The sequence below is a fragment of the Arachis hypogaea genome, chromosome 10 (genome assembly GCF_003086295.3).
Source record: "Arachis hypogaea cultivar Tifrunner chromosome 10, arahy.Tifrunner.gnm2.J5K5, whole genome shotgun sequence".
In the NCBI taxonomy this organism is placed as follows: Eukaryota; Viridiplantae; Streptophyta; class Magnoliopsida; order Fabales; family Fabaceae; genus Arachis; species Arachis hypogaea.
Window position 1 is genome coordinate 80,971,309 of NC_092045.1, and position 13,945 is coordinate 80,985,253.

The following is a 13,945-nucleotide window of genomic DNA, read 5'->3' on the forward strand; positions in this document are numbered from 1 at the left end:
TTATTCTCTCTCTACCTCATTCCTCTATTCTTCTTTTCTTCTGACACATCAAGGAATCTCTATACTGTGACATAGAGGATTCCACTACTCCCTTTTGTTTTCTTCTTTTTTATATGAGCAGAAATAGGGATAAAAACATTCTTGTTGAAGCTGATCCTGAACCTGAAAGGACTCTGAAGAAGAAGCTAAGAGAAGCTAAAGCACAACACTCTGTAGATGACTTTACAGATAATTTTGAAAAAGAAGCAGACATGGCAGCCGAACTCAACAACAATGCCAGAGATGCAAGGAAGATGCTTGGTGACTATGCTGCACCAACTTCCAACTTCTATGGAAGAAGCATCTCAATTCCTGCCATTAAAGCAAACAACTTTGAGCTTAAGCCTCAATTAGTTTCTCTAATGCAGTAGAATTGCATGTTTCATGGACTTCCATCTGAAGACCCTCATTAGTTCTTAGCTAACTTCTTGCAGATCTGTGATATTGTTAAGACCAATGGGGTTGATTCCGAGGTCTACAGACTTATGCTTTTCCCCTTTGCTGTGAGAGACAGAGCTAGAACATGGTTGGACTCACAACATAGAGAAAGCCTGAACTCTTGGGACAAGTTGGTCAATGCTTTCTTGACCAAATTCTTTCCACCTCAAAAGCTGAGCAAGCTTAGAGTGGACGTGCAAACCTTCAAACAGAAGGAAGGTGAATCCCTCTATGAAGCTTGGGAAAGATACAAGCAATTAACCAAAAGGTGTCCTTCTGACATGCTTCTCGAATGGAGCATCATATGTATATTCTATGATGGTCTGTCTGAATTATCCAAGATGACATTGGACTATTTTACTGGTGGATCTCTTTATCTGAAAACCCCTGCAGAAGCCCAAGAACTCATTGAGATGGTTGCAAATAACCAGTTCATGCACACTTCTGAAAGAAATCCTGTGAATAATGGGATGACTCAGAAGAAGAGAGTTCTTGAGATTAATACTCTGAATGTCATATTGGCTCAGAACAAAATATTAACTCAGCAAGTCAATATAATTTCTCATAATCTGACTGGATTGCAAGCTGCATCCGGTAGTGCTAAAAAAGCCTCCTCTGAAGGAGAAGCTTATGACCCTGAGAATCCTACAATGGAAGAGGTGAATTACATGGGAGAATCCTATGGACACACCTATATTCCTTCAAGGAGAAATCATCCAAATTTCTCATGGAAGGATCAACAGAAGCCTCAACAAGGCTTCAACAACAATAATGGTGGGAGAAATAGGTTTGGCAATAGTGATGAGCGGATAATTTATACGCTTTTTGGCATTGTTTTTAGTATGTTTTTAGTATGATCTAGTTAGTTTTTAGTATATTTTTATTAGTTTTTAGTAAAAATTCACTTTTCTGGACTTTACTATGAGTTTGTGTGTTTTTCTGTGATTTCAGGTATTTTCTGGCTGAAATTGAGGGACCTGAGCAAAAATCTGATTCAGAGACTAAAAAGGACTGCAGATGCTGTTGGATTCTGACCTCCCTGCACTCGAAGTGGATTTTCTAGAGATTCAGAAGCCCAATTGGCACGCTCTCAACGGCGTTGGAAATTAGACATCCTGGGCTTCCCAGCAATATATGATAGTCCATACTTTGCTCAAGATTTGATGGCCCAAACCGGCGTTCAAAGTCACCATCAGAATTCTCAGCGTTAAACGCCGGAACTGGCACAAGGATGGGAGTTAAACGCCCAAACTGGCACCAAAGCTGGCGTTTAACTCCAAGAAGAGTCTCTACACGAAAATGCTTCAATTCTCAGCCCAAGCACACACCAAGTGGGCCCGGAAGTGGATTTTTATGTCATTTACTCATCTCTGTACACCCTAGGCTACTAGTTCTCTATATATAGGACCTTTTACTATAGTATTTTCATCTTTGGATCTTTGGAATCTTTTGATCTTTAGATCTTTTGATCACTTTGGGAGGCTGGCCATTCGGCCATGCCTAGACCTTGTTCTTATGTATTTTCAACGGTGGAATTTCTACACACCATAGATTAAGGTGTGGAGCTCTGCTGTACCTCGAGTATTAATGCAATTACTATTGTTCTTCTATTTAATTCCGCTTGTTCTTGTTCTAAGATATCACTTGTTCTTCAACTTGATGAATGTGATGATCCGTGACACTCATCATCATTCTCACTGATGAGCGGATATTTTATACGCTTTTTGGGGGTAATTTCATGTAGATTTTAGTATGTTTTAATTAATTTTTAGTAGAATATTATTAGTTTTTAGGCAAAAATCATATTTCTGGACTTTACTATGAGTTTGTGTGTTTTTCTGTGATTTCAAGTATTTTCTGGCTGAAATTGAGGGAGCTGAGCAAAAATCTGACTTAGGCTGAAAAAGGACTGCTGATGCTGTTGGATCCTGACCTCCCTGCACTCGAAATGGATTTTCTGGAGCTACAGGAGTCCAATTGGCGCGCTCTCAACGGCGTTGGAAAGTAGACATCCAGGGCTTTCCAGCAATATATAATAGTCCATACTTTGCGCGAGGATAGACGACGTAACTTGGCGTTAAACGCCAAGTTCATGCTGCTGTCTGGAGTTAAACGCCAGAAAAACGTCATGATCCGGAGTTAAACGCCCAAAACACGTCATAACCTGGAGTTTGACGCCAAGAAAGGCCTCCACACGTGGAAAGCTTTAGTCTCAGCCCCAGCACACACCAAGTGGGCCCCAGAAGTAGATTTCTGCACCAATTATCTTAGTTTATTCATTTTCTGTAACCCTAGGTTACTAGTTTACTATTTAAACAACTTTTACAGACATTTCTTGTACCTCATGACATTTTTCAGATCTGAATTACATACTTTGTGATGGCATGAGTCTCTAAACTCCATTGTTGGGGGTGAGGAGCTCTGCAGCGTCTCGATGATTTAATACAATTCCTTTGTTTTCCATTCAAACACGCTTGTTCTTATCTAAGATGTTTATTCGCGATTAATTGTGGAGAAGGTGATGATCCGTGACACTCATCACCTTCCTCAATCCATGAACGTGTGCCTGACAACCACCTCCGTTATACATCAGATTGAATGAATATCTCTTAGATTCCCCAACAGAATCTTCGTGGTATAAGCCGGATTGATGGCAGCATTCATGAGAATCCGGAAAGTCTAAACCTTGTCTGTGGTATTCCGAGTAGGATTCCGGGATTGAATGACTGTGACGTGCTTCAAACTTTAACCTGCTGGGCGTTAGTGACAGACGCAAAAGAGTGATTCTATTCCAGTAGGAGCGGGAACCAACCGGTGATTAGCCGTATTGTGACAGAGTGCGTGAGCATAGTTTTCACTGCGAGGATGGGAAGTAGCCACTGACAACGGTGACACCCTACATAGAGCTTGCCATGGAAGGAACCTGCGTGTGAGAAGAGGATTTCAAGGAAGAGTAGAAGTCAGAGGACAAAGCATCTCCAAAACTCCAACATATTCCCCAGTACTGCATATCAAAGTAACATTGTTCCCTCTTTTAATTTTATAATCAAATCTAGTAATTTCACTTTTAATCCAAATAATCCTATTGACATCCTGACTAAGATTAATAAAATAAATATTGATTGCTTCAAACCAATAATCTCTGTGGATTCGACCCTTACTCACGTAAGGTATTACTTGGACGACCCAGTACACTTGCTGGTTAGTTGAACGGAATTGTGCAAGTAATCAGTTAGTTAAATTAGTTCTCCTTGGCACATGCCAAAGAGCCATTAATTAAGGATCACAATTTCGTCCACCAAGTTTTTGGCGCCGTTGCCGGGGATTATTGAGTTTGGACAATTGAAGGCTTATTTTATTTCTTAGATTAGGAATAATTTATTTTTATTTTTATTGTTATAGAGTCATTAAATCAATATTGATAGGATAGTTTCTTTTCAAAAATATTATTTTTCTTAATTAAGTGTTAATCTTCGTGAGTTTTAGTGTCTTATTCTAAGTTTGGTGTCAATTGCATGTCTCATATTTTTCTTTAAAATTTTCGACTTGTGATCTTTGTTCTTCATTAATCTTCAAGTTGTTCTTGCTTATTTTTCTTGTTTGATCTTGAGTTTTTTTTGCTTTGTGTCTTTTCTTGTTTCACTTGTGTTCCTTTTTAAAGCACTAATTGGAATATCTGCATCAAGTGTCATATTTATTCCCAATTGGCTAAAGCATTGGCTTATATTCTTGATAAGGGAGCACCAGTACTTTTGAAAATCTTTTTCAAAAAAAAAAATAAATAAAATAATTTTTCTTGATTTAATCTTTTGCCAAACTTTAAGTTTGGTGTTTTCTTGTTAATCTTTTCATAATTTTCGAAAATTTGTCTTGGTTTTCTAAAATTTTAAGTTTGGTGTTCTTTCTTGTGTTCTTGGTGTTCTTGAGTTTTTCTTGTGTCTTGATCTTAAAATTTTTAAGTTTGGTGTTCCTTGGTGTTTTCCCTCCAAAAATTTTCGAAAATAAGGAGCATTAGATCTAAAAATTTTAAGTCTTGTGTCTTTTGCGTGTTTTTCTCTTTCATCATAAAATTCAAAATTCAAAAATTTTATATTTTCCAACTACTTTTTCGAAATTTTTTAGTTTTTAGATTTTAATTTCATTTTTTTCGAAAAAAAAATATTTATTTTTAACTTCTTTTTATTTATTCCATTTTTATTTATTCCATTACTATAAAATAAATAATTCTCAACATATAAATTCTCAACTTGTATTCCATAATGGAAGCAAGTAGGAATGAACAGTCCAAAAGGACTCTGGGGTCATATGCTAACCCCACTACTGCTTCATATGGGAGTAGTATCTGTATACCCTCCATTGGAGTTAGTAGCTTTGAGCTGAATCCTCAGCTCATTATCATGGTGCAGCAAAACTGCCAGTATTCTGGTCTTCCACATGAAGAACCTACAGAGTTTCTGGCACAATTTCTGCAAATTGCTGATACAATACATGATAAGGAAGTGGATCAGGATGTCTACAGATTACTACTGTTCCCATTTGCTGTAAAAGATCAAGCTAAGAGGTGGTTAAATAACCAACCTAAAAACAGCATAAAAACATGGAAACAGCTGTCAGAAAAATTCCTGAATCACTATTTCCCTCCCAAACGGATGACACAGCTAAGGCTAAGCATCCAAGGCTTCAAACAAGGAGATAATGAATCCCTTTATGATGCATGGGAGAGATACAGAGAGATGCTAAGAAAATGCCCCTCTGAAATGTTTTCAAAATGGGTGCAATTAGACATCTTCTACTATGGGCTTACAGAAAAAGCTCAGATTTCTCTAGACCACTCAGCTGGTGGATCTATACATATGAGAAAAACAATCGAAGAAGCTCAAGAGCTTATTGATACAGTTGCCAGAAATCAGCATCTGTACCTAAGCAGTGAATCCTCTATGAAAGAAGAAGCTAAAACAGTAACTGCAGAACTCAGTCCAGTGGATCAGGCTAATGAATTCAATCAGCAATTAGATTTTCTAACTCAGCAGCTAGCCGAATTCAAGGAAATATTACAGGAAACAATAATGGCTAACAGGAACATGGAAGTACAATTAAAGCAGACAGAAAAGCAACTGTCAAAACAAATAACAGAAGAATGCCAAGCAGTTCAATTAAGGAGTGGGAAAACATTAAATACCTCACTTCAAAGCAGCAGAAAACCAAGAAATGAACAAGAAGATACTCAAAATCCCCCTGAGGACAAGCAGAGCCCAGAAAGGGATAAAGCTGGCGCTGAACGCCCAAACCATGCTCATTCCTGGCGTTCAACGCCAGAAACAAGCATGGATCTGGCATTGAACGCCCAAAAGGAACATGGTTCTGGCGTTCAAACGCCAGTGACAAGCAAGGAGGTGGCGTTTAACGCCACCCCAGCTTCCACCCCTGGTATTCAAACGCCAGTGGGTGATCAGTCACATACAAGTGCTGATAACAACCCTTCTAAAAAGGCTTCCCAACCCACTTCTGTAGGTAATAAACCGGCAGCAACTAAGGTTGAGGAATACAAAGCCAAAATGCCTTATCCTCAAAAACGCCGCCAAGCGGAACAGGATAAGCAATTTGCCCGCTTTGCAGACTATCTCAGGACTCTTGAAATAAAGATTCCGTTTGCAGAAGCACTTGAGCAAATACCTTCTTATGCTAAGTTCATGAAAGAGATCTTAAGTCATAAGAAGGATTGGAGGGAAACTGAAAAAGTTTACCTCACTGAAGAATGCAGTGCAGTCATTCTGAAAAGCTTACCTGAGAAGCTTAAAGATCCTGGGAGCTTTATGATACCATGCACATTAGAAGGTGTTTGTACCAAGCAAGCTTTATGCGATCTTGGGGCAAGTATCAACCTAATACCTGCATCTACTATCAGAAAGCTTGGTTTGACTGAAGAAATCAAACCAACCAGGATATGTCTTCAACTTGCTGATGGCTCCATTAAATACCCATCAGGCGTGATTGAAGACATGATTGTCAAGGTTGGGCCATTTGCCTTTCCTACTGACTTTGTGGTGCTGGAAATGGAGGAGCACAAGAGTGCAACTCTCATTCTAGGAAGACCTTTCCTAGCAACTGGCCGAACCCTCATTGATGTCCAAAAAGGAGAAGTGACCTTGAGAGTCAATGAGGAGGAGTTCAAGTTGAATGTTGTTAAAGCCATGCAACATCCAGATAACCCAAATGACTGCATGAGTGTTGATATTATTGACTCTCTGGTAAGAGAGGTCAATATGGCTGAGAGTCTCGAATCAGAGCTGGAGGACATCTTTAAAGATGTTCAGCCTGATTTGGAGGAATCAGAGAAGATAATAGAACCTCTGAAAATCCCTCAAGAAGAGGTGAAACCTCCAAAACCCGAGCTCAAACCATTACCACCATCCCTGAAATATGCATTTCTGGGAGAAGGTGAAACCTTTCCTGTCATTATAAGCTCTACCTTAGAGCCACAGGAAGAGGAAGCACTAATTCAAGTGCTAAGGACGCACAAGACAGCTCTTGGGTGGTCCATTAGTGATCTTAAGGGCATTAGCCCAGCCAGATGCATGCACAAAATCTTGTTGAAGGATGACGCCAAGCCAGTGGTTCAACCACAAAGGCGGCTGAATCCAGCTATGAAAGAAGTGGTGCAAAAAGAGGTCACTAAATTACTAGAGGCTGGGATTATTTATCCTATTTCTGACAGCCCCTGGGTGAGCCCTGTCCAAGTTGTCCCTAAGAAGGGTGGCATGACAGTGGTTCATAATGAAAAAAATGAACTGGTTCCTACAAGGACAGTTACAGGGTGGCGTATGTGCATTGATTACAGAAGGCTCAATACAGCCACCAGAAAGGATCATTTTCCTTTACCATTCATAGACCAGATGCTAGAAAGACTAGCAGGTCATGAATACTACTGCTTCCTGGATGGATATTCAGGTTATAATCAAATTGCAGTAGATCCCCAGGATCAGGAGAAAACAGCATTCACATGCCCATCTGGAGTATTTGCATACAGAAGAATGCCATTTGGCCTGTGCAATGCACCTGCAACCTTTCAGAGGTGCATGCTCTCAATTTTCTCTGATATGGTGGAAAAATTTCTGGAAGTCTTCATGGATGACTTTTCAGTATTTGGAGACTCATTCAGCTCCTGCCTTAACCATTTAGCACTTGTTCTGAAAAGATGCCAAGAGACTAACCTGGTTTTAAATTGGGAAAAATGTCACTTTATGGTGACTGAAGGAATTGTCCTTGGGCACAAAATTTCGAACAAGGGGATAGAGGTGGACCAAGCTAAGGTAGAAGTAATTGAAAAATTACCACCACCTGCTAATGTTAAGGCAATCAGAAGCTTTCTGGGACATGCAGGGTTCTATAGGAGGTTTATAAAGGATTTTTCAAAAATCGCCAAACCTCTGAGCAACCTGCTAGCTGCAGACACGCCATTTATCTTTGATGAAGAGTGTCTGCAGGCATTTGAGACTCTGAAAGCTAAATTGGTTACAGCACCAATCATCTCTGCACCAGACTGGACATTACCATTTGAACTGATGTGTGATGCCAGTGACCATGCCATTGGTGCAGTGTTGGGACAAAGGCATGACAAGCTTCTGCATGTCATTTACTATGCCAGCCGTGTGCTAAATGATGCACAGAAGAATTACACAACCACAGAAAAAGAGCTACTTGCAGTGGTTTATGCCATTGACAAATTCAGATCCTACTTAGTAGGATCAAAAGTGATTGTGTACACTGATCATGCTGCTCTTAAATATCTACTCACAATGCAGGATTCAAAACCCAGACTCATCAGATGGGTGTTGCTTCTGCAAGAGTTTGATATAGAAATAAGAGACAGAAAAGGGACAGAGAATCAAGTAGCAGATCACCTGTCCCGAATAGAACCAGTGGAAGGGGCGTCCCTCCCTCTCACTGAAATTTCTGAAACCTTTCCAGATGAGCAACTACTAGCCATCCAGGAAGTGCCATGGTTTGCAGACATTGCAAACTACAAGGCAGTAAGATTCATACCCAAAGAGTACAGTAAGATGCAATCAAAGAAATTAATCACAGATGCAAAGTACTATCTTTGGGATGAACCATACCTCTTTAAGAGATGTGCAGACGGAGTAATCCGTAGATGTGTGCCTAAAGAAGAAGCACAGAAGATCCTTTGGCATTGCCATGGATCACAGTATGGAGGACATTTTGGAAGTGAACGAACAGCCACAAGAGTCCTCCAAAGTGGCTTCTACTGGCCTACTCTCTATAAAGATTCCCGAGCATTTGTGCTTAACTGTGATAGTTGCCAAAGATCAGGCAATCTGCCTCACAGTTATGCCATGCCTCAACAAGGAATCTTGGAGATTGAGTTGTTTGATGTATGGGGCATTGACTTCATGGGACCTTTCCCACCATCATACTCAAACACCTATATTCTGGTGGCAGTGGATTATGTATCCAAATGGGTGGAAGCTATTGCAACACCCACTAATGACACTAAAACAGTGTTAAAATTCCTCCAGAAACATATCTTCAGCAGATTTGGTATCCCTAGAGTGTTAATCAGTGATGGGGGCACTCATTTCTGTAATAAACAGCTTCACTCTGCTCTGGTACGTTATGGAGTCAACCACAGGGTGGCTACTCCATATCACCCACAAACTAATGGGCAAGCTGAAGTCTCAAATAGAGAACTTAAACGAATCCTGGAACGGACTGTAATTAACCGTAGAAAGGATTGGGCAAGAAGCTTGGATGATGCTCTGTGGGCATACAGAACAGCATTCAAGACCCCCATAGGGACCTCTCCATACCAGCTCGTGTATGGAAAGGCATGTCACTTGCCAGTGGAACTGGAACACAAGGCCTATTGGGCAACCAGATTCCTGAACCTTGATGCCAAGTTAGCTGGAGAAAAACGATTGCTCCAGTTAAATGAGCTAGAGGAATTTAGACTCAATGCTTTCGAAAATGCAAAAATTTACAAAGAGAAAGCAAAAAGATGGCATGATAAGAAATTGTCATCCAGAGTCTTTGAGCCAGGACAGAAAGTCCTGCTATTTAATTCAAGGCTCAAATTATTCCCTGGGAAATTAAAATCCCGGTGGAGAGGTCCATATGTGATCACAAGCGTATCACCATATGGATACATAGAACTTCAGGATAGTGACTCTAACAAAAAGTTCATTGTTAATGGACAAAGAGTTAAACACTATCTTGAAGGTAATCTCGAGCAAGAATGCTCAAGACTGAGACTTAATTAAAGATCAGTGATAGTCCAGCTAATGACATTAAAGAAGCGCTTGCTGGGAGGCAACCCAGCCATGTACAAAGTTAATTACTAATTAAATAAATTTTCTTTCTTTACAGGTTTAGGTCTAAGTATCTTCAAAGTTGAAATAGCAATTTACTGAAGTCCCAAGAGTTACAGAGAAATTTGGAAGCTCACTGGCATGAAAACGCCAGTAAGAAACACTTTGGGCGTTAAACGCCCAAAAGAAGCACCCACTGGGCGTTTAACGCCAGTAAGGGTAGCCTTCTGGGCGTTAAACGCCAGAAAGGAGCATCTTCTGGGCGTTAAACGCCAGAAAGATGCACCTTCTGGGCGTTTAACGCCAATCTGCTAGCATTCTGGGCGTTTAGAAAAACGCCCAGTAAAGAAGGACCTCCTGGCGTTCAACGCCAGAAAGAAGCATCAGCTGGGCGTTGAACGCCCAGGAGAAGCAGCATTTGGGCGTTGAACGCCCAAAACATGCATCGTTTGGGCGTTTAACGCCAGGATGGTGGGGAGGAGGTAAAATTCGTTTTTCTTTCTAATTTTTCTAAATTTTTATGTTTCAATTCATGATTTCTTGCATAAACATGTTTCAAAATGTCACCCTTCAATTCCAAAATTTTTAATCCTAATTTCTAAAAACACTAATTTCTAAAATCCCTTTTTCAAAAATATCAAATATATCTTAATTCATAAACCCAACTCTTTTCCAATCCAAATCTTTTTCAAATCTTTTTCAACTCATCATATCTTTTGAATTTTGAAATTGCCTCTCCCTCTATTCCTCTCCTGTCCTTTCTTTTGCTTGAGGACAAGCAAACCTCTAAGTTTGGTGTGAGTTGCCATGATCACTGAGCTAAAACTCATCAAGATCATGGCACCCAAGGGAACAAGAAGAGCAAGGATGTGAACTTAAAGGAGCTGAAGCGTCAGAAATTAATTCTTGAAGGCACCCCATAGACTAGAGGAACATCCACTTGCCAAGACACAGGTCGTTGAGTTCTAATCTTTGCCTTAACTCTGTGATAACTGTTCTTATTAGAAATTTACCTTAGAAGTTATATATTAGTAGTAGTAATTAGTATCTCTACTTTGATTTTAATTCCAATTAAGTTATAATTTATTTTTCTCATCATCATTAAACATGAATAAAATAGTAGATTTTTAGAATAAAGAGGCAATATTTTTTCGAGTTCTTAATAAGAAAAATTCTAATTAATTATATGTGGTGACAATACTTTTTGTCTTCTGAATGAATGCTTGAACAGTGCATATTTTTGATATTGAATTTTATGAATGTTAAAATTGTTGGCTCCTGAAAGAATGATGAACAAGAGAAATGTTATTGATGATCTGAAAAATCATGAAAGTGATTCTTGAAGCAAGAAAAAGCAGTGAAAAAGCAAAAGCTTGTGCGAAAAAAAAAAAGGGGAATAAAATAGAAAGAAAAAGAAAAAGCAAGCAGAAAAAGCCAATAGCCCTTAAAACCAAAAGGCAGGGGTAAAAAGGATCCAAGGCTTTGAGCATCAATGGATAGGAGGGCCCAAGGAAATAAATCCAGGCTTAAGCGGCTAAATCAAGCTGTCCCTAACCATGTGCTTGTGGCATGCAGGTCCAAGTGAAAAGCTTGAGACTGAGTGGTTAAAGTCGTGATCCAAAGCAAAAAGAGTGTGCTTAAGAACTCTGGACACCTCTAATTGGGGACTTTAGCAAAGCTGAGTCACAATCTGAAAAGGTTCACCCAGTTATGTGTCTGTGGCATTTATGTATCCGGTGGTAATACTGGAAAACAAAATGCTTAGGGCCACGGCCAAGACTCAATAAGTAGCTATGTTCAAGAATCAACATACTAAACTAGGAGAGTCAATAACACTATCTGAATTCTGAGTTCCTATGGATGCCAACCATTCTGAATTTCAAAGGATAAAGTGAGATGCCAAAACTATTCAGAGGCAAAAAGCTACAAGCCCCGCTCATCTAATAAGAATCTGAGCTTCACTTAAAACTCTGAGATATTATTGCTTCTTAATTTCTTTTCATCCTATTTTATTTATCTAGTTGCTTGAGGACAAGCAACAGTTTAAGTTTGGTGTTGTGATGAGCGGATATTTTATACGCTTTTTGGGGGTAATTTCATGTAGATTTTAGTATGTTTTAATTAATTTTTAGTAGAATATTATTAGTTTTTAGGCAAAAATCATATTTCTAGACTTTACTATGAGTTTGTGTGTTTTTCTGTGATTTCAGGTATTTTCTGGCTGAAATTGAGGGAGCTGAGCAAAAATCTGACTTAGGCTGAAAAAGGACTGCTGATGCTGTTGGATCCTGACCTCCCTGCACTCGAAATGGATTTTCTGGAGCTACAGGAGTCCAATTGGCGCGCTCTCAACGGCGTTGGAAAGTAGACATCCAGGGCTTTCCAGCAATATATAATAGTCCATACTTTGCGCGAGGATAGACGACGTAACTTGGCGTTAAACGCCAAGTTCATGCTGCTGTCTGGAGTTAAACGCCAGAAAAACGTCATGATCCGGAGTTAAACGCCCAAAACACGTCATAACCTGGAGTTTGACGCCAAGAAAGGCCTCCACACGTGGAAAGCTTTAGTCTCAGCCCCAGCACACACCAAGTGGGCCCCAGAAGTGGATTTCTGCACCAATTATCTTAGTTTATTCATTTTCTGTAACCCTAGGTTACTAGTTTACTATTTAAACAACTTTTACAGACATTTCTTGTACCTCATGACATTTTTCAGATCTGAATTACATACTTTGTGATGGCATGAGTCTCTAAACTCCATTGTTGGGGGTGAGGAGCTCTGCAGCGTCTCGATGATTTAATACAATTCCTTTGTTTTCCATTCAAACACGCTTGTTCTTATCTAAGATGTTTATTCGCGATTAATTGTGGAGAAGGTGATGATCCGTGACACTCATCACCTTCCTCAATCCATGAACGTGTGCCTGACAACCACCTCCGTTCTACATCAGATTGAATGAATATCTCTTAGATTCCCCAACAGAATCTTCGTGGTATAAGCCGGATTGATGGCAGCATTCATGAGAATCCGGAAAGTCTAAACCTTGTCTGTGGTATTCCGAGTAGGATTCCGGGATTGAATGACTGTGACGTGCTTCAAACTTTAACCTGCTGGGCGTTAGTGACAGACGCAAAAGAGTGATTCTATTCCAGTAGGAGCGGGAACCAACCGGTGATTAGCCGTATTGTGACAGAGTGCGTGAGCATAGTTTTCACTGCGAGGATGGGAAGTAGCCACTGACAACGGTGACACCCTACATAGAGCTTGCCATGGAAGGAACCTGCGTGTGAGAAGAGGATTTCAAGGAAGAGTAGAAGTCAGAGGACAAAGCATCTCCAAAACTCCAACATATTCCCCAGTACTGCATATCAAAGTAACATTGTTCCCTCTTTTAATTTTATAATCAAATCTAGTAATTTCACTTTTAATCCAAATAATCCTATTGACATCCTGACTAAGATTAATAAAATAAATATTGATTGCTTCAAACCAATAATCTCTGTGGATTCGACCCTTACTCACGTAAGGTATTACTTGGACGACTCAGTACACTTGCTGGTTAGTTGAACGGAATTGTGCAAGTAATCAGTTAGTTAAATTAGTTCTCCTTGGCACATGCCAAAGAGCCATTAATTAAGGATCACAATTTCGTCCACCACTCACCTATGAACGTGTGCCTGACAACCACCTCTGTTCTACCTTAGATTGGGTGGATATCTCTTGGATTCTTTAACCGGAATCTTCGTGGTATAAGCTAGAATTGATGGCGGCATTCAAGAGAATCCGGAAGGTCTAAACCTTGTCTGTGGTATTCTGAGTAGGATTCAATGATTGAATGACTGTGACGAGCTTCAAACTCCTGAGGGCTGGGCGTTAGTGACAGATGCAAAAGAATCACTGGATTCTATTCCGACCTGATTGAGAACCGACAGATGATTAGCCGTGCTGTGACAGGGTGCGTTGAACATTTTCACTGAGAGGATGGGAGGTAGCCACTGACAACGGTGAAACCCTTGCATACAGCTTGCCATGGAAAGGAGTAAGAAGGATTGGATGGAGACAGTAGGAAAGCAGAGAGACGGAAGGGACCAAGCATCTTCATACGCTTATCTGAAATTCCCACCAATGAATTACATAAG

The 13,945-nt window shown here is 40.0% G+C and overlaps 1 non-coding gene across 1 annotated transcript; it reads right to left on the reverse strand.

The window, feature by feature from the left end:
• Positions 1 to 656: 656 nt before the first annotated feature.
• Positions 657 to 764, reverse strand: LOC112718498 (small nucleolar RNA R71). The gene has a single exon (XR_003160836.1). It is a non-coding gene; the product is annotated as a small nucleolar RNA R71 (small nucleolar RNA).
• Between the last annotated feature and the right edge of the window lie 13,181 nt (positions 765 to 13,945).